This window comes from Pinus tabuliformis, chromosome 6 (genome assembly GCF_031772625.1).
Source record: "Pinus tabuliformis cultivar Carrire ecotype Pingquan chromosome 6, CPIR1, whole genome shotgun sequence".
In the NCBI taxonomy this organism is placed as follows: Eukaryota; Viridiplantae; Streptophyta; class Pinopsida; order Pinales; family Pinaceae; genus Pinus; species Pinus tabuliformis.
Genome location: NC_142292.1, coordinates 963,176,586 through 963,195,970, shown reverse-complemented (window position 1 = coordinate 963,195,970; position 19,385 = coordinate 963,176,586). Strand labels below are relative to the sequence as shown.

The following is a 19,385-nucleotide window of genomic DNA, read 5'->3' as shown; positions in this document are numbered from 1 at the left end:
CATCTTAATGGATATTTATCTCCCATCCATTAATCTTATCTAGAATTCTTTCATGAAGGGGTTATCCATTCCCATTCACCATTGGGGTTTCATTGGAGAGAGTTTCATCTCTAGGTGTCTCATTTTCCAAGCATCTAAATTTCCCTTTATCTATTTTGTGATAAAATATTTGCTCCCATTTATTTTCCTAGTGCTAGATTTTCTGCTATAAAACAGTGTAACTTTTCCCAACATGATAGCAATCAGAGAGGTATTACATTCTTTCCCCCCTTAAACTCACACCGTCCTCGATGTAGTCTCTAGTCATTTCAAAATCTTACAATTTATTTCCTCCTTCTAAGGTAACCGTTTCTGAAATTATAGGTTCCCATTGCATTTCCACCTATATCAGATCGTTCCCTGATATAGGATACACAGGAGTTCTATCAGCAAGTTTCCTTCCAAGCGCTACCTGTAACATTTGTTCAATCAATTTTTGTGAGGAATATCAGATGCATTCTTCTAAATTCTAGTTTACAATAGTCATTATCTAATATTTAATATAGCAGCACTACTATTTGAGTAGCTACGGGTTTAATGTTTCTGTCATTTAACTATGATTCCTCATTTTCAATTTCATTGCATTCAAATAATAGGAAGAAATGTTTTTCTTCCAATGCATTCATATGCTTGTCACAAACTTGTTTCCTGCAGTCTCCTTACATCAGTCACGTTATCCACATGTTTTCAAACAATGTTAGTATCATTACATAACATCAACGCCATAGGTTCCTTTAATTCATTTATTCACAACTACCTTTAGGCATGTCCGACCATACCAAGCTCGGTTTTTCAAATGGAGAATAGAGAAATAATGGACTTGTTCAACCTCTGAAACCAAAGCCTAACTACAACAATTCATATCAAGCAATTGAAGCGCTTCGATTGAGCTAATCTTGGACATATATCTTGTGTTTGTAGGAAAATTCTACACAATGAGAGAAATTGACAACATAGAGGTAATCACGCATGATAAAATCGTACCATACTAATTAAATTAGGTTTTGAGATTGAATTTGTGACAAGACAAGATCTCAATGACACAAGAACATGACCTCCATCAAATCATAAAGCAAGCCATTATCAGTGATAGTTAATCTAGTATGGATTACAATGTTATATTTGAGGTTTAATGACAACCTTACCCCTGTCCTTAGCCAAGAAAATAATTTCTTGGTACTCAATGTACATCACACAGAGTCGAGTTATGGCATATGATTTCATCCTTTTTTTTCTTTTAATTTAATATCTTGCAGTGGATTCTTTTCCTGAATTCTTGTTTGATGTTTGTGGACTCATACCATCATCTAAAACCTTCTCATCGCCTACAACTTTGGCACAATCATCAAGATTCTCCTTAAGGACAAGCCCATTTGCTAATGTTTTCCTCTTTGTGCAAGCACTGAAACAAGACTAAGCTCTTGCGCAAATATATTATTCATGTGTATGATAATCTAGGCAACATTGGAATCCTGGTTTATCCCTATATCTTGCATTTCTTTAGGATTTTGATTTTCCAAAAGACACCCTAGAATCCCTTCTAGTGCCGTTATAAGGCCAAGTAAATTGCATGCCCTCTCCCGCACCTCAACATCTTCACTTTCTGAAAGGAGACTAACATTCAATTTAATTATCTCAACAACATGATCAAGTGGAGAATAAGAGTCGATTTGTTTTCTTGAATTGACAGATAAACTTCTATGCACTTCTGACAAGGTGAAGTCTTCAGCGTCCATAACCGCATCCACTCTTGCTCTGGTAGGAAGTCCAATATTTTACCTTGGATAGACCATACATAGCCAAAAGTTTATTCATCTTAAATATCTACCAAGATTCTCTCGTTTTCACATTCTACATTTCCTAGCCTGCTACTTTGAGGCACAACACTTGAAGCCTCTTCCTTCTGGCCCTCAATGCCAATTTCTCTGTTTAAATTGGACAGACCAAATATAGCCTGTTGCAATGATTTCATAGGCTTTACGTCTGCACCTTCAATTCGAGACTCAATTACCAAGGAAATAAGGTGAGCTTCCTACACTCCCATAAAGTCTTTCATGGAAGATTCAGATACAAAAGGATTGCTTCTCTTCATGTATGAGTAATAGAAGAATACAAGAACTTTGGGTAAATACTGGAGCGGAGAAATGGATACTCAAGAAAGGCAGGATCAATAAGGAGATTGTGAGCAACTTGCACAAGTTCTTGCCTGAATTTCTCCACAGACAATTTAATTTTTGCATCCTAATCTGTCAAGCCTGATATCAGAGTCTCGATACACTCAAAAAGTAGTGAATTCGCCATTGTCTTATGCATATGCTGGCAAATGGGCTCCACGATATTCTTCCCCAACCTAGGCTCCAGCAGCACCAAGACCCCAAAAATATTCACAATCTTCATAAGCATCCAAGTTTTTGTAGAATCTACTTAAAAGCCGGTAAAATTCAGATTTGAGGGGAAAATAGGTTTTAGGGTCTCCCATGACCAATTCGCAAAGCACGCCAACTGCCGCACAAGCTACTTTGGGATTCGAATACTCTAAGTTTTCCACCAAACTCTTGAATGAAACCCTAACAACGTCTGGGTATTTGTCAAAAACTCTCAGAAGCACTATGGTGGCCTTCTTTTTCCACAAAGCCTTGCTGCTTCCAAACATGGTGAAAACCTCTACCATTAAATCTCGTGAAATATCTAGGGTTGCAATTCGAGATAAGAATTCTAATGCCAAAACTAGCTTCATAATCATTTGTACTTATTAAATCTTTTCTCAATTGATTAGTTATAAGTAGCAATACTTCTATATCCCCGTGAAAGCTCTGGGATGAAGCTAAATACCCATTTTTCTTATGACAGAATCTGAGCATGCTCATGACCTCAAAAACATAAAAATCAACCCAAGACATGTGAAACCGTTGAACCATATTCAGAAATGTGAGCTTCTGTAATGCAACTTCTTTTGCGTGATGACCTGTCAATTTCATTTCCTTGTGGATTTAAGCCATTGCTTTTGCTAGATATTGAACTTTTCCTATCATTTGTACATGACGAACCTTCACCAGGTCCTCTAGTGTTTTCTGGAACAAAGACTCCAAGATTGTGGATGTCGTTGAATATATGTATTTGTTTGGGTAATGGTTCTATGTGAATTTATATCAAATAAAAAGCTTAAACGCTATCCTATTAATTCGTATTTGCAGAAGATGCAATTCAATACAACCTTGGTGAGACTGAATAATTATAAGGGGCCAGTGCTCCGACAACGTCATGGAGAGATTGAAGGATGAATAGTTGTCGCTATACATTGCCACGCCGCAACAGGAGCCCGGAGAAAAATAAACACTTGGTATAGATCTGTGGGATCATGTAAGCGTGCGGGGTTACCTTGTCAAAATATTCGGAGTAATGACGGGTTACATTATTCTTATGATTCTTATACCCACAGTAGCCCCTTAGATAGCTAGTGCTGAATTAGTTTTCACACATTTGAACGTTGAAAATGAGGGAAATTTTTAAGGATGGAAATTTATTTTAAAGTTTAGAAACCTTGGCAAATATCACTAATACATAATATGCAATTTGTAAAATGTCTGACAATGTTTTTATAAAAGTATTCAGATTTCTAATATTTTTATACAGTCTCTATATAAAATTTTGGCGATTTTTAAGGTAAAACAATTTTATACTATAAAATTTAGGAGAATATTTTTTAGAAAAAATGGAAATTAACAAATCTTTTTTTGGAAAAATCATGGAAAATTAGCCCACTTATGAAAATTAGCCCCTAAAATTTTCCTTGGTGAAAATCATGTTGGGATTCATAATAAACTGTATATTTTCATCCTCGAACTTCTAATGAGTCAAAAAAATTGACACACTATCATGCTTTTACTCACTTGACGGAGGAAACAAAAAAAAAAAACAAAGACATAACAAGCTATGGTGAGAACATAGGTGCTTAATAAGTAGAGAGTTACACTTGAGCCATGATATTTTCTAATTCAAAATCAATTTGATCCCTGAAAACATGACAAAACAACTTTCCTTTAAAGCTTTTCCAAGGTGTTATACAAAAAGTTCTCAGTAGTTTAAGTCTCATAAAGTGCCATTGATTCTCTGTAGAACCTAGTACTTGATATACTCGTTGGTAAAGCATTGGTAGCTTGGGACCACTGCTCCCGTGATGATCGAATCCAAACTCTAGTCAAATTCTTGCAAATAAGTGTAAGAAATGTGAGAGAACCCAGTGAGGCAACCATGGATTGTTGAATCCTAATCCTACGCCCCTGGATCAATAAGACCACTTCCCAATAGAATAAAAAGGACAAAATAGATAAATAGCACAAAACCATCTAATCTCGGCTCTATTATACATCTCAAAGCTACAAAGATGAAGTGTTATTTGTGTGAACTCAAAATCTACATCTTCGAACTTCGTAACCTCCACAGACATATTAGGCCCAGGTGTACATGTTTTTTTCTTTGTGTCCATAGCCCATGCACCGATACACACATGGATAAATAGAAACAAGAAGAATTGATGGATCACCCCTACTCTCGACTAAGATCTCAAATGCGAAGCATAAATAACCTTACTTGACCTCATTCTTTTTGATACCTTAGGTGTGATCCACTAAATATACTCCATATCGGATCTAAATTCAACTTTGGTATGGCAATGCCTTAGTTCACTGCATGGGGATTGGACCAGTAACCATTGGACCTCGACAGACAAAACCAGCTTGCACGCAATTCATATATATTCGTAGAAATCAAGCATAAAGCACAGTATAACTATTATTAAATCTATTTTTTTTTGTTATTCTATTATCTTGATCTATGAATAGGACTACGTTCTCATCTGTTATATGAACTCAATTTTTCATTCTCCTAAAACTTGTACAATTAGGAACTTTAACTCTGAGATTAGGTGTCGCAATGCATCACCATATCTGTTAAACCACGAGATTATTTTCTATTTCAGATAAAATGAGTAGGGTAAATTGTTGTTTGGCTTACCCCTGAACATTCCTTTCCAACAAAAGTGAAATATGTTTTTGTTTACATTTGTAGATAGTGATGAAGCTACAAAGTTGCAGCACGATAGTGGTCCTATGTTGGGTCTGATATCCCTCACTTTTGTCCTAAACTAATTGAATTTCATTTTCTAATAGAACCCTTTAGGTCCCAATGTTGCACCTAGGAGCTTTGATACCACTTGTTACATGCCTCAGCCCTAAACAACCCTATTTGTATTCATATACATCACCTTTGCCTCATCATCTCACCTCCTTGTTGCAGCATATGTATTTGACAGTTGCACATACATTGCAGCCTTTTGTGGTTCTAACTCTAAAAAAAAAATCTACCACATGTTTTCCTAAATCTATATTGCCATGAATTCTGCAAACACCGAACAATGCTCCCCACATAGTTGCATCAGTTTCTAAAGACATGTTTTCAATAAGGCCTCTGCCTCATTAAGTCACCCAAATCATCCAAGGATATCAATCATGCAAGCATAGGGATCTGCTTTTGGTGTGATTTGATGACATCTAGCCATGGAATCGAAATACACACAACCCTTTTCAAACTTACTTGAGTTCTACACAGTTTTAATAAAAACATGTTACAATTTTAATGAAATCATTAGTGACAATGTCTTACAATCGCAATGACAGTGTGTGAGATTTTGGTGAATTATTACTCCATTTCACATATCAACTATGTTTTCAAATTTACTATCTCAGAAGCCAGATAGGTAGGTAAATCCCACCTATTGATTACAAGGATCATAAAACAATTATAATTTTTTATGGCTATTAAACATTCAAAACCCACCATATCATACCAAAAGTAATCTAGACCTGAGATACTTACCATTAGGTCGAAACTAAGACCAACAATGACGATTGAGACGACGGTAATACTGGCAAGCTCCAGATCGCCCATGTCACCTGTGAAGGATTGTTTCATGAGGTTCGCCTTGTACATTGTGAGACGTGTAAAAATGGTAGGGCCTCTGATCCACCATAGGTTTTCGATTCAACCGAAATTCTCTTATTCAAATCCCCCTTTTCTTTGTTGTATTTCTAGAAGATTATATAATTGTCCCTTCCTCCATCTCCCTTCTTCTCCAGAATGAGAACTCGCAGAGACTTGTCCTCCACTCTTAATCGCTCACTTCAATGAGGCTATCAGAGTGGAGGCTATCAGCATGGAGTGAAGCAAGAAGGAAGGATCAATGAACAATCAGCTCCACACTAGAACTCCGACAGTTGCTGGGTTTTAGGGCATGATAAGGCTAGACTTTGGCAAGTTGAATACGTCTTGACACTTCATAAATATGGGTAGGAAATCATTTTAAATGGTGGAAAATCCCTGTGGAATACGACATCTAACCAATCATAATTTGTCAAATATTGATAGACTTTCTTGGTTGGTCATTTCTATATATAAAATCATGTAACGTTATTTTTGTTCAGTTACTTTTTGAAGGGTACACTTGGCAAATCCAGAACCACACGACTGATCCAGAGCCACGAACCACGACCATGGCCATAATAGGCATGTCTTAATGTGTGATTGATAGATACATAGCGAGATTTATTTACAGAAAACTCTGCCTTTGGTGACATGGCTGATCATTGCAATATGTGGGAGCGATTCAAGTCTAAAAGAATGGGCTTACCAATCTAAGTGAAAATGCAGGTGATGGGTTCCTATCATGCCACAATTATAAAATATACTAGATTCGTTCAGTTATTCATAGAGCTTAAAATTTCAACAAGTTCGAATTACCAAAATTGCCTTGACAAAAAAAAATTGTTTGCAGAGATAAAAATATGCAGCAATAGGAAAGATATGTTGGAGATGGGTTGGTCATGGTCTTAAGGATATCATCTTACCGACTCCCCACTACATGCCCATTTTGGTCACTCCATATACCTTAGACTCGCCAATATCTCCTTCAGTACCCATTATAATCTCCTCAATCCCAACTCATATGTCCTACCCTCATCAGAATATGGAGAAGTTGCAGGATTTCACAATGAAACTAGTGGAATATTTGGCTTAACACTGAGTACCCATATCGATTCAATTCTGGAGAATCAGTAGCTCATCGTATAAAAGAAAATGATATTTATAAATATAGGTTTAGAGATCTCACATGCATAAGCACAAGGAAGATTAAAGGTCCTGCCCTTTGTATTTCATGTTTCTACCACAACATGTTCACCCTTGCAAAATTCGATTGAAGAGGAAACAATAAATGAAGAAAACACAAAAAGAAAAACTACCCCTCACAAATCACCACAATTTCAAAATTCAATAGGTGGAAATTTCAGGTTAAATTTATATTATATATATCCCAACATGAAATGTATAGCTGCAATCAATAAATAACATAAATAATCTTACATATTGAGACAATTCAAAAGCGATTTTAACCTTGCACTAAATTGTTGGAAAGAACTAAAAGATGAATCAAGATGATCCGCGCTCCATTATACTGAACCAGATTAGCTGATAGAGAGTAACCTGGAAAATCGAACACCACCACTCAATCTAAAACTGACTTCCTCCAGTTCACCCCCGAGGCGAGATTTCTTTCTCGTGGATCAATAACCTCTTGTTCATTCCTTCAATGGGTATTTAATTCCATTTTTTCATGATATGGTTTCCTTTAATGACGTTTGGATGTTTTGGATCTTTTTATCCACTTGCCTAGGATTTTCCCATAAAATCTCGCCTTTCTCTCCCCTGAGGTTTTTTATTTTATTTTATAACTTAGCATCTTTCTCTAGCTAAGTAGCTTAATGGATATTTATCTCTCATCCATTAATCTTATATAGAATTTGATCTAGAATTCTTATCATGAAGGGTTTATCCATTCCCATTCACCAATGGGGTTTCATTGGCAAGAGTCTCATCTCTAAGTGTCTCATTTTCCAAGCATTTAAATTTCCCTTTATCTATTTGGAAATAAAATATTTGCTCCCATTTTTGTCCTTAGTCTTAGCTTTTCTTCTATAACATAGTATAACTTTTCCCATCATGGTAGCAATCAGAGGGGTACTACATTCCTCCCCACCTTAAACTCACACCATCCTCGATGTAGTCTCTAGTCATTTCTACATATTACAATTTATTTCCTGATTTTGAGGTAACCGTTTCTGAAATTGCAGGTTCCCATTGCATTTCCACCTATATCAGAACTTTCCCAGATATAGGATACATAGGATTTTTGTCAGCAATTCTCCTTCCAAGTGCTACCTGTAACATTTCTTCAATCAATTTTTGTGAGGAACATCAGATGCCTTCTTCTAAATTCTAGTTTACAATATTCACTATCTCATCTTTAATATAACAACACTATTATTTGAATAGCTACAGGTCTAATGTTTCCCGCCATTTAACTATGATTCCTCATTTTCAATTTCATTGCATTCAAATAATAGGAAGAAATTATTGTTCTTCCAATGCATTCATATGCTTGTCACGCACTTGTTTCTTGCAGTCTCCCTGCACCAGTCACATTATCCACATGTTTTCAAAAAATGTTAGTATCATTAGATAGCATCAACACCACAAGTTCTTTTAATTCATTTATTCACAGCTACCTTTAGGCAGGTCCCATCATACCAAGCTCAGTTTCTCAAATGGGGAATAGAGAAATAATGCACTTGTTCAACCTCCCAAACCAAAGCCTAACTACAACAATGTATATCAAGGGATTGAAGTACTTCGATTGAGCTAATCTTGGCCATATATATTATGATTGTAGGAAAATTCAACACAATGAGGGAAATTGAAAATATAGAGGTAATCACGCATGATACAATTGTACCATACTAATTAAATTAGGTTTTGAGATTGAATCTGTCACAAGACAAGATCTCAATGACACAAGAACATGACCTCCATCCAATCATAAAGCAAGCCATTATCAATGATAGTTAATCTAGTATGGATTATAATGTTATACTTGAGATTAATTACAACCTTACCCATGTCCTTAGCCAAGAAAATAATTTCTTGGTACTTAATGTACATCACACATAATCGAGTTATGTCATATGATTTCATCCTTCTTTTTTCTTTTAATTATCTTGCAGTGATTTCTTTTCATGAATTCTTGTTTGATGTTTGTGTACTCATACCATCATCTAAAACCTACTCGTTGCCTAGAAATTTGACCCAATCATCAATATTCTCCTTGAGGACAAGCCCGTCTGGTAATGGTACTCCTCCTTGTGCAAGCATTGAAACAAGACTAAGTTCTTGTGCAAATATACTATTCATGTGTATGATAACCTCGGCAGTGCCAGAATCCTAGTTGATCCCTATATCTTGAATTTCTTTAGGATTTTTATTTTCCAAAAGACACACTGGAATGCCTTCTAGTGGTGTTATAAGACCAAATAAATTGCATGCCCTCTCCTGCACCTCCATATCTTCACTTTCTAAAAGGGGACTGACATTCAGTTTAATTAGCTCAACAACATGATCAAGTGTAGAATATGAGTCGAGTTGTTTTCCTGAATTGACAGATAAACTTCTATGAACTTCTGACAAGGTGAAGTCTTCACCATCCATAACCGCATCCACTCTTGCTCTACTAGGAGTTCAATATTTGACCTCGGATCAAAATTTTCTTCATCTTCAATATCTACCAAGCTTCTCTCATTTTCGTAGTCTACCTTTGCTAGCCTGCTACTTTGAGGCACAACACTTGAAGCCTCTTCCTTCTGGCCCCCAATGCCAATTTCTCCCTTTAAACTCTACAGACCAGATATAGCCCATTGTAATGATTTCTTAGGCTTTAAGTCCACCCCTTCAATTGTTGACTCAATTACCAAGGAAATAATGTGAGATTCTTGCACTCCCACAGAGTCTTTCATGGAAGATTCAGATACAAAAGGATTGCTTCTCTTCATGTATGAGTAATAGCAGAATACAAGAACTTTGAGTAAAGACTGGAGATAAACACATCTCAAAGATGGTGGAAAAATATTTGTCTGAGGCTGTAGAAGAGCTTCTATAATCTCAAAAGGATTTTGTGAGTGTTCAATATATTCCCCTGCAATCCAAGCAGATGCAGAAAGTACTGAGTGGAGAAATGGATACTCAAGAAAGGCAGGATCAATAAGGAGACTGTGAGCAACTTGCACAAGTTTTGACCTGACATCTTTACCCTCATTCCAATATCTATAAGTTGCCTTTCTACTTCTTTGTCATGATGACAATGAGGGAACCTTCCAATGTCACTGAGAACATAAACCACAAGCCAAAATTAACAACTAATTCATACACATTCTTGCTGCAAGTCAAAAGAATAGCACCCAAGATTTCATTAGAAAAATCAGGATGTAATACAAGACTATAATGCATCAATACTCTTACAGTATCAATGAGGTTGTTCTTAGATATAATCCCCACAAAAGGCGAGGAGCAACCACTTGGATAGTAAGGTCTAGATCAATCAGAGCCTTTAAGATTACTTCTTTGTTTTCAGATACAACCCATATATGCTTCGGTATTAGAGTAGCGAGTGCCTGCATTCCAAGATACTTGAGGTTGGGATCATCTTCCATCATCAAATCTTTCAATTTCTCCACAGACAATTTAACTACTGCATCATAATCTATCAAGCATGATATCATAGTTTGTATACACTCAAAAAGCATCGAGTTCACCACTGTCTTATGCATATGCTAGTAAATGGGCTCCACGATCTTCTTCCCCAACCTAGGCTCCAATGGCGCCAAGACCCCAAAAATATTCACAATCTTAATAAGCATCCAATTTTTTGTACAATCCATTTAAAATCTCATAAAATTTAGATGTGAGGGGCAAATAGGTTTTAGGGTCTCACGTGGCCAATTCACAAAGCACGCCAACCACCGCACAAGCTACTTTGGGATTGGAATCCTCTAAGTTTTCCACCAATATCTTGAAGGAAACATAACAGTGTCAGTCTATTTGTCAAAAACCCTTAGAAGCACTATGGTGGCCTTCTTTTTCAACAAAGCTTTGCTGCTTCCAAACACAGTGAAAACCTTTGACATTAAAACCCGTGCAAGATCTGGGGTTGTAATTCGAGATAAGCATTCTAATGCCAAAACCAACGTCATAATCATTTGTACCTATTAAATCTTTTCTCGATTGATTAGTTATAAGTAGAAATACTTTTGTATCCTTGTGAAAGCTCTAGGATGCAGCTAAATACTCGTTTGTCTTATGACAGAATCTGAGCATGCTCATGACCTCAACAACATGAAAAGCAGCCCAAGACATGTGAAACTGTTGAAGCATATTTAGATATGTGAGCTTCTGTAATGCAGCTTCTTTTATGTGATGACCTGTCAATTTCATTTCCTTGTGGATTTCATCCATTGCTTTTGCTAGATACCAAACTTCTCCTATCATTTGTACATGAAGACCCTTCACCAGGTCCTCTAGTGTTTTCTGGAAAAAGGAATCCATGATTGTGGATGTCATTGAATATATATATTTTTTTGGGTAATGGTTCTATGTGAATTTATATCAAATAAAAAGCTGAAACGATATCCTAGTAATGCGGATTTGCAGAAGATGCAATTCAATACAACCTTGGGGAGACTAAAGCATGCTAAGGGGCCAGTGCTCTGACAACATCAGGGAGAGATTGAAGGATGAACAGTTGTCCCTATACATTTCCATGCCTCAACAGGAGCCCAGAGAAAAATATGTGCTTGGTATAGATCTATAGGATCGTGTAAGCATGAGGGGTTACCATGTCAAAAGCGTCGGGGTAATGACAAGTGACATTATTCTTATGATTCTTATACCCATTGTAGCCCTTTAGATAACTAGTGTTGAATTTGTTTTCACACACTTCAATGGTGAAAATGATGTTTGGATTCATAATAAACCATATATTTTCATCCTTGGACTTCCAATGAGTCAAAACACTTTGACAGGATATGATGCTTCTGCTCACCTGAGGGAGGAAAAAAAAAATGCAGACCTAATAAGCCATCGTGAGAACATAGGTTCTTAATAAGCAGAGATTTACACTTGAGCCATGTGCTTTTCTAATCCAAAATAAATTTGATCCTTGAAAACATGACAGAACAAATTTCCTTTAAAGCTTTTCCAAAGTGTTATATAGAAAGTTCACAGCAGTTCAAGTCTCATAAAGTGCCACTGATTCTCTGCAGAACCTAGTTCTAGATATACTCGTTGGTAAAGCATTGGGAGCTTGGGACCCCTGCTCACCGTGACGATCGAATCCAAACTCTAATCAACATATTGCAAATAAGTGTATGGTCTGTGAGAGAAACCAGTGAAGCAGCCAGGGATTGTTTAATCATAATCATGTGCCCATGGATTAATAAGACCACTTCCCAATAGAATAAAAAGGAAAAAATAGATAAATAGCACAAACCCATCTAATCTTGTCTCTATTATACATCTCAAAGCTGCAAAGATGAAGTGTTATTTGTGTGAACTCAAAATCTGCATCTTCGAGCTTTGTAACCTCCACGAGCATATTAGGCCCAGGTGTACATGTTTTTGTCTTTGTTTCCATATCCCATGCACTGATACACACATGGATAAATAGAAACAAGAAGAATTGACGGATCAGCCCTACTCTCGACTTGGATCTCGAATGTGAAGCAGAAATAAGCTTACTTCACCTCCTCTTCGATACCTTAGGTTAAACCCACTAAACATATTCCATACTAGATGCAATTCAACTTTGGTATGGTAGTGCTTTAGTTCACTACGTGGGAATTGGATTGGTAAGACAGAACTAGCTTGCAACCAATTCATATATATTCATAGAAATCATGCATAAAGAACAGTATAGGTATTATTAAATCCTTTTCTTTTTTTCTATTCAATTAGATTGATCTATGAATAGGGCTAAGTTCCCTTATGTTATATGAATTAAATTTTTCATTTTTCTAAAAATTGTACAATTAGGCACTTGATCTCTGAGATTGGGTGTCGTAATGCATCACCTGATTTGTTAAACCACAAGATTATTTTCTATTTTAGATCAAATGAGGAAGGAAAATTTTTGTGTGGCTTACCCCTCCACATTCATTTCCATCAAAAGTGAAATATGTTTTTCTTTACATATTAGATAGTGATGAACCTACAAAGCTGTAGCAGGATAGTGGGCCTATGTCGAGTCCGATCTCTCTCACTTTTTTCCTAAACTGGTCGAATTTCCTTTGGTGATAGAGCCCTTTAGGTCCCAATGTTGTACCTAGGAGCTTTGATACCATTTGTCACATGCCTCAACCCTAAAGAACCCTAAAAAAAAATTCCATATACTTCACCTTTGCCACATCATCTCATCTCCCCACAGTAGCATATGTATTTGACAATTACACGTACATTGGAGCCTTTTGTGGTTCCAGCTCTAAAGAAATTTATGCCGCATGTTTTCCAACATCTATATTACCATGAATTATATAGGCTCTAAGTAATTCTCCCCACATAGTTGCATCAGGTTCGAAAGGCATGTTGTCAATAAGGCCTCTACCTCATTCAGTCACACAGATCATCCAAGGAGATCAATCATGCAAGCATAGTGATCTGCTTTTGGTGCGATCCGCCATGGAATCAAAATACTCGCAGTGTTTTTCAAACATACTTGAGTTCTACATAGTCTTAATAACAACATCTTACAATCTTAATGAAAGCGTTAGTGACAATATCTTACAATCAAAATGAGAGTGTCTGAGAGTTTGGCGAATTACTATTCCATTTCACGTTCCAACTATGTTGTCAAATTTACTGTGTCAAAAGCCAGATAGGTAGGTAAATCCCACCTATTGATTACAAGGATCATAAACAAGTTATAATGTTTTATGGCTATTAAACATTCAAAACCCACCATATCATACCAAAAGGAATCTAGACCTGAGATACTTACCATCAGGTCGAAACTAAGACCAACAATGACGATTGAGATGACAGTAATACTGGAAAGTTCCAAAATGCCCAAGTGACCTACGAAGGATTGTGTCGCGAGGTTCGTCTTGTACATCGCGAGACGTTTAAAAATGGTAGGGCCTACGATCCGCCATAGATTTTTGATTCAACCCAAATTCTCTTCTTCAAATCCCCCTTTGCTTCATTGTATTTCTGGAAGATTATAACACTATCCCTTCCTCCATCTCCCTTCTTCTCCAAAATGAGAACTCGCAGGGACTTGGCCTCCACTTTGTGGTAATCGCTCACTTTAGTGAGGCTATCAGAGTGCATGCTACCAATGCGGAGTGAAGGAAGAAGGAAGGAACAACAAACAAACAGCTGCACACTCAAAATCTGATAGTTGTTAGGCTTTAGGGCATGATAAGGTTGGACATTTGCAAGTTGAATATGTCTTGACAGTTCATAAATATGGGCAGGAAATCACTTTAGAGGGTGGAAAATCCTTGTGGAATACGAAATCTAACCAATCTAATTTGTCAAATATTGATAGACTTTCTTGGTTTGTCATTTATATATAAAATCATGTAACATTATTTATGGTTGGTTACTTTTTGAAGGGTACACTCGTCAAATCCAGAACCACACGACTGATCCAAAGCCACAAACCATGGTCGTGGGCATAATAGGCATGTCTTAATGTATGATTGATAGAGAAATGTTGAGAGTTTATGTTAGGCCCCTATACTACTAAGGTAACCCCTTATTGTTATTAGTACAACCCCCTTATTATATTGATGTACCCATGTAGTTCCCATATTGTTACTATTGTGCCCCATAGAAGCCCACTATTGTTATTATTGTGCCCTGACATTATTATTGTTATGTCGGCTCTAATTATATTATGACCCCTTAGACTTCTATATATAGAAAGGAGGTATTTTCATTTGTATCATCCAAGAATTGTTCATTTATGTAATGTAAAGGAGGTTTCCCCCTCGAAGAGGCTGAATTCTAAGGCGTCGATCTATCTTTTCTATCTTTTTGTGAGCTAGTTTCATAACATTTGGTATCAGAGCTTTGGATTCTAGGGTTTCACTGCTCCAAATAGGTCACTGTGGAATTTTCGCTATAACTTTTTTTCTGAGATGTTTCAGAAGAAAAAAAAAAAACCCATTTAATCGCACTCAACCTTGGATCCAAATTTCAAAGATTTTCGCGCTATATTTGCGGAGATATGATCTGAGGAAGTTGGTCTTTTTGCAGACTCCTAAATTACATTCCAAACAGGTGACCTGGGGAAAATCATCATAACTTTCTCTCTGAGCATCGGATTGAAATTTCGTAAGAAGGTACAGAAAGAGGATGGACTGTAGTTTCTTGTATATAGTTTTTAGAGCCAAAGGTCGAAACAATGACACGTGGCACATCGTACAAGTTCGCTCTACTGAACTAGTCTATAATCAGGTCACTGTGGGAGATTTGGCATAACTCTTCCTTGGAGAATCCAATTTGGATCAGACTAGTGGCATTTGAAAGAGGATGCATAGGGCTACTGCAAGTTGCAATTTCAAAACTAGAATAACTGAAATTACAGAGTTATAGTCATTTCAAGATTGAGCTCCTAAAATCAAGAAAAGGCGATATGAGGAAGTTTGATGGCAAGGATCCGGTAAATTGGATACTTCAGATGGAGCAATATTTTGATCTACATGGTGTACCACTGTTACAAAAGGTATGTATTGCATCTTCATATTTAGAATCGGATCAATTTTATGGTATAAAGGGCTTTGTTCTCGTAAAAAACTTGTTACGTGGTCAATTTTCATGGAGGAAATGATAGCACATTATGAGGATACAAAGAGAAACACCTTCTTTAGAGCAACACCACAAAAATTGGAAAGAGTAAAAGGGCTTTGTTACATAGTGGAAAGTAAAATTATGGCAACAAGGAAGTCTACCCCTCACAACTATAAATATGGAAGTGTTGTTTCTCCTAGCCTTCCACAACCTACAAGAGTTACACCACAACAGTTGGAAGAAAAAAGAGAAAAAGGGCTTTGCTACAATTGTGATAGCAAATGCACTAAAGGTCATAAGTGTGCTGAGAAGAAATTATCTTACATAAAGTATGAAGAGGAGGAAGAAAAGGATCAAGAAACATCAAAAGAAAAGGATATACGCCAGGACCCAACCCCAAAGAAAGAAGAAATGAATCAAACCATATCTTGTAAAGCATTGGCAAGAATTACCACTCCTCAACTCTCAAGATAGAAGGACATATCAAGAATAAAAAGGTGCAAGAAGTGAAATATCACATCGAGAAAGAAGAAATGAATCCAACCATATCTTGTAATTTATTGGTCGGAAGTACCACTCCTCAAACTATGAAGATAGAAGGACATATCAAGAAGAAAAATGTTTAAGAAGTGAAAGATCACATCAAGCATCAAGAAATGAATCCGACCATATCTTGTAAAGGATGGGAAGAAATTACCACTCCTCAAACTCTAAAGATAGAAGGACATATCAAGAAGAAAAAGGTTCAAGCGGTGAAAGATCACATCGAGCATCAACAACAAGTTCTCCAACTTTTAAAGGATAATGCCACTTTGGTGCAAAATTGAATGAAACAATAGGTAGATCAACATTGTAGTGAAAAATGTTTTGATGTAGGTGATTGGGTATTTTTACTGCTACATCTCAAGCAAGCTATTTATGATAAGGAAATGCTGGCAATACTACATGCACTTAATAAATGGCGACCTTACCGAATGGGAAGACACTTCAAGGTAAAAATGGATCATGATAGCCTTAAATACTTTTTAGAACAACTATTATCTTTAGAAGAATAGAAAAAATGTGTCACAAATATGATGGGTTATGACTTTGACATCATCGATAGAAAATGGAAGAAAAATTTTGTTGCAGATGCACTCTCAAGAAAGGATGAGGATGTGGAAGCATTGTTTTGTGCTATTTCTATTATCCAACCAGATTGGATAAACAAAGCAAGGGATGAATGGAAGAAGGAAGAAGAAGTATGGCCACTTATTCAAAAGTTGCAAAAGATCCCAATTCAAATAATATTGCCAGAAATTGAAGAGGAAGGAAAAATCATATTGTAACCTGGAGCAGTCACAGAAACAAGAACACGACAGCTACAAAATCGATCAATTTCATAGTATCTCATCAAGTGGAAGAACTTACGCACTGAAGATTCCACATGGGAGGACAAACATTTTATACAGAAGCATCAAGAACTACTCAAGCATTGAGGACAACACTTTTTGAAGGAGAGGGGCATGTTAGGCCCCTATACTACTAGGGTAACCCCTTATTGTTATGAGTACAACCCCCTTATTATATTGATGTACCCATGTAGTGCCCATATTGTTACTATTGTGCCCCATAGAAGCCCACTATTGTTATTATTTTGCCCTTACATTATTGTTGTTATGTCAGCTCTGATTATATTAGGACCCCTTAGACTCCTATATATAGAAAGGAGGTATTTTCATTTGTATCATCCAAGAATTGTTTATTTATGTAATGTAAAGTAGGTTTCCCCCTTGAAGAGGCTAAATTCTAAAGCGTTGATCTATCTTTTCTATCTTTTTGTGAGCTGGTTTCATAACAGTTTATTTGCATAAAACTCTGCCTTTGGTAACATGATTGATCATTGCAATATGTGGGATTGATTCAGGTCTGAAAGAACTAGCTCACCAATCTAAGTGCAAATGCATGTGATGGGTTGCTTTCAGGCCAAAATTACAAAAAATACTAGATTCATTCTTCTATTCAAAGAGATTAGAATTTTGACAAGTTCTAATTACCAAAATCGCCTTCACAAAAAAAGAATTGTTTGCAGAGATAAAAATATGCAGCAATGGGAAGGAGAAGGTGAAGATGGGTTGGTCATGGTCCTAAGGATATCATCTTAAGAACTCCCCACTGCATACTGATTTTGGCCGCTACATATATCTCAGACTCGCCAATTTCTCCTTCAGTACCCAACATAATCTCCTTGATCCCGACTCAGATTACCTACCCTCATCAGAATATGGAGAAGGTGTAGGATTCCATAATGAAACTGGTGGAATATTTGGGTTAACCCTAAGTACCCATACCGATTCAAGTCTGGAGGATCGGTAGTTCAGCGTATAAAATAGCAACTCTATGTATAAATATAGGTTTAGGTATCTCACATGCATAAGCAGAAGGAAGATTAAAGATCTCGCCCTCTCCATTTCGTGCTTTCCACCACATCACGTTCGCCCTTGCCAAATTCAATTGAAGAGGAAACAATAAACGCAAAACCACAAAAAGAAAAACCCCCCCTCACAAATCACCATAATTTCAAAATTCAACATGTGGAAATTTCAGGTTAAATTTATATTATATATATCCCAACATGAAATTTATAGCTCCACTCAATAAATAACATACATAATATTACAAATTGAGTCAATTCGAAAGCGATATTAACCAACCAGGTCAAACAATTGGGAAGAACTAAAAGATGAATCAAGATGATATGCGCTCCATTATACTGAACCAAATTATTTGATAGAGTGTAACTTGGAAAATCGAACACCACCACCTAGCCTAGAACTGACTTCCTCCAGTTCACCCCTGAGTTAAGAGTCCTTTCCCATGGATCAATAACCTCTTGTTAATTCCTTCAATGGGTATTTAATTCCCTTTTTTCATGACATGGTTTCCTTTAGTGGCATCCCGCCTTTGTGGATCTGTTTATCCACTTGCCTAGGCTTTTCCCATAAAAGCTCACCTTTCTCTCCCGCAAGGCTTTTTTTTAACCTATCATCTTTATCCTGCTAAGTAGATTAATGGATATTTATCTCACATCCATTAATATTATCTAGAATTTTATCTAAAATTATTATCCTGAAGGGGTTATCCATTCCCATTCACCAATGGAGTTTCATTGGAAAGAGTCTCATCTATAGGTGTCTCATTTTCCAAGCATTTAAATTTCCCTTTATCTATGTGGTAATAAAATATTTGCTCCCATTTTTGTCCCTAATCCTAGCTTTTCTACTATAACACAGTCTAACTTTGCCCAGCATGATAGCAATCAGAAGGGTATTACATTGACTATAATATAATGTTGACAATAAATACATATTATTAGTAATAACTAAATGTTATTATTATGTTATATATGAATTACATTATTGTTTTAAATATAACTATTAATATATTAGAAAAAATTTAAGAAATAACTAATATTATATTAATATACAAAATAATATTAATATAATAAATATAATTATATAAATACAAAATAATATGGCTATTATTATTTATATAGTTATTAATAATCAGATTAAAGTTTAACAAAATACACATAACAGTTATTACTGTGGTGGGTGGTGGATATAAGCCTACGAGTG

At 36.2% G+C, this 19,385-nt stretch overlaps 2 pseudogenes; both read right to left on the bottom strand.

Annotated features, from left to right (window-relative positions):
- Positions 1-1,855: 1,855 nt before the first annotated feature.
- On the bottom strand, positions 1,856-6,027 carry LOC149262166 (AP-3 complex subunit delta pseudogene; annotated as a pseudogene).
- A 3,135-nt stretch (positions 6,028-9,162) lies between these two features.
- On the bottom strand, positions 9,163-11,538 carry LOC149262165 (AP-3 complex subunit delta pseudogene; annotated as a pseudogene).
- Between the last annotated feature and the right edge of the window lie 7,847 nt (positions 11,539-19,385).